The 2,925-nt window shown below is 31.4% G+C and overlaps 1 protein-coding gene across 1 annotated transcript in view; it reads right to left on the reverse strand.

The window, feature by feature from the left end:
• LOC144959602 (uncharacterized) overlaps positions 1 to 1,920 on the reverse strand; it is a 39,717-nt gene extending 37,797 nt beyond the window's left edge. The window contains exon 1 of the mRNA XM_078892228.1: positions 1,863 to 1,920. The gene's annotated coding sequence lies outside the window, so the exon portion shown is untranslated. The remainder of the gene's footprint in view (positions 1 to 1,862) is intronic.
• Positions 1,921 to 2,925: the final 1,005 nt, after the last annotated feature.

Genomic DNA, 2,925 nt, shown 5'->3' on the forward strand with positions numbered 1-2,925 from the left:
TACTCACATTCTCTCACCGTACTCAGGTGTAAAAGGTGTATCTGCCCTTTATCACCGTTGTCTCTTTCGAAAAAAAAGCTCAAAGCGCTTTACACAAAGGGTCCCTGATTTACATCAAAACGTAACATGTAGAACTAGACATGACGGCTGTAAGGCGATAATATATTGCAATTTTTCCGACAACAGATACAACGCTGTTGACCGCCAGGTACTCATTTTACACCTGAGTACGATTAGAGAATGTGAGTAAAGAGTCTTTTCCAAGGACTCAACTATGCGCCAAGCGAGGTTCGAACCCAGGACCTTCCGATCCGAAATCGAGTATCATATCACTGGAACACATAGCCGCACGTTTATGTACACTTCTATTACAACATACTTAATCACTGTGGTGGTTCTTAAATAGACATTATTCATTTTAATACTAAAAACCACACATATGGAATAATGTAAACTATTGAAGTAAAAAGATAACAAAACATATAAAGACCATAAGACATACGAATAATAAATATAAACAAAATACAATGGATAAATGTAGTTAAATCATAATATATTAAAACAGCACACAAAAAAACGACATTTCAGTCCTTGACCTTTGTCAGAGACAAAACATGCATAATAGAGAAGAAATAAATAAACATTGAGTAGTGAAATTAACTGGTATATATATATATATATATATATATATATATAATATATAATCATCATATAATCATCATCATCATCATCATAATCATCATCATCATTCATCATCATCATCATCATCACATCATCATCATCATTCATCATCATCATCTATCATATCATCATATCATCATCATTCATCATCATCATCATCATCATCATCATCATCATCATCATTCATCATCATCATATCATCATTATCATCATCATCATCATATCATCATCATCATCATCATCTATCATCATCATCATCATCATCATCAATCAATATCATATATATATAAAATATATATATATATATTATATAATATATTATATATATATATAGGGATATGTGTAAACAGGAAGTTAAATCAAAGAAAGGCAACAGGGGCGAGTTAGCGCGCGCATATGGTCGTTGATTAAGAGAGAGAGAGAGAGAGAGAGAGAGAGAGAGAGAGAGAGAGAGAGAGAGAGAGAGAGAGAGAGTGAGAGAGTGAGAGAGTTGAGGTTTTTGTATATTGACAGCGTTTGCATCATTATAATCAGCATCACCTTCATCATCATCATCATCATCATCATCATCATCATCATCATCATCATCATCATCTTCATCAACATCATTATCATCATCATCATCATCATCATCATCATCATCATCATCATCATCATCATCATCATCATCAACAACAACATCATCATCATCATCATCATCATCATCATCATCATCTTCATCATCATCACCATCATTATAATCATCATCATCATCATCAACAATATCATCATCATCATCATCATCAACATCAACAACAACAACAACAACAACAACATCAAAATCATCATCATCATCATCAACAATATCATCATCATCATCATCATCATCATCATCATCATCATCATCATCATCATCAACAACAACAACAACAACAACAACAACAACAACAACATCAAAATCATCATCATTGTCATCATTATCTTCATATCAATAAACAATAAAGGATTACAAAAAATCAACATTATATCGCTTCGAGGTTATCTCTAATTTCACATAAAACCAAGCAAAAAACAAAAGCACAATGCATCATGTTATGAATTAACTCAATAAACATCAGATTTTTAAGAAATTTAATCTATTTTCACATTTAAACAACCATAAAAAGATAATTAGATTGGGAAAGAAAAATCAAGAAACGAACCTTCGAGACGTCCCTGCAACCATAGCAGTGTAGTTATCCAATGAGCTGTCTTAACTCTATTAATTAACAATTATATACTCTCTGTTTTCCAATAGTTAATTATTAAACTTCCTTATTGTACGGGTCCTGTTTATTGAGAATTCGCTTTATGTAAAACATCGTCTCAAAACTGGATAAGGCAACATGCACTTATTTGTAGGTCTGATAACCCAATTTTACATTCTTCCATACGTGTGGTTTTTAGTTTTAAAATGAACAATGTCTATTTAATAACCACTCCAATGATTAAATATGTTGTAATAGAAGTGCACAATGCTCATTGTTGTAATGGGAATCTCAAAATATGACGCAAGCTACTGTCCATTACATTCATGTTAAACTAGGCCCTTAAGTGTGTTCGGATGTCATGCCTGCCAGCCTCAATACAAGCAAAACATGAGAAACAAATAAATAAGAACAACTTATACCATTACTTGATTTCAATGAAACAAAAGGTACAAACTGAGAGCAAAAGGACAAACAATATGCTCACCCCTCTTTTCTCATTAATCTTTACTTCAAGTATTAACTTTTAAAGACTGTTGTAGCGTCGTATATGGGCAAAAGGAACAAAAATGACGTCACCCAACTCTTTGTTATTTTTTTTAGCCATCTATCAGCAACTAACATTTCATAAAGGCAAGAGTGAGAGATAGGAGAAAAAATATTCAGAAATAGCTTAAACGTCTTAAATCGAAATTAATTATTTTTTAAAAATTGAGCTTTAAATAGCGCAATATCAACTAAATGTGCTCAAGGCGCTTTACAAGGGGTTCCCGATCAACAGCAACATTTAACATGTAGGACGGAACATAACGCCTGTAAGGTGATATTTCAATTTTTCGGACAAAGACAGCCCTGTTAACTGGTGTCTCGGAGTTATAGCGCTATATAAGTTTTCAGCATTATTATTATTATTATTATTATTATTATTATTATTATTATTATTATTATTATTATTATTATTATTATTATTATTATTATTATTACTATTATTTTTATTATTATTATTATTATTATTATT

Source organism: Berghia stephanieae, chromosome 14 (genome assembly GCF_034508935.2).
Source record: "Berghia stephanieae isolate SIO BIC M18660-M18661 chromosome 14, UCSD_Bste_1.3, whole genome shotgun sequence".
In the NCBI taxonomy this organism is placed as follows: domain Eukaryota; kingdom Metazoa; phylum Mollusca; class Gastropoda; order Nudibranchia; family Aeolidiidae; genus Berghia; species Berghia stephanieae.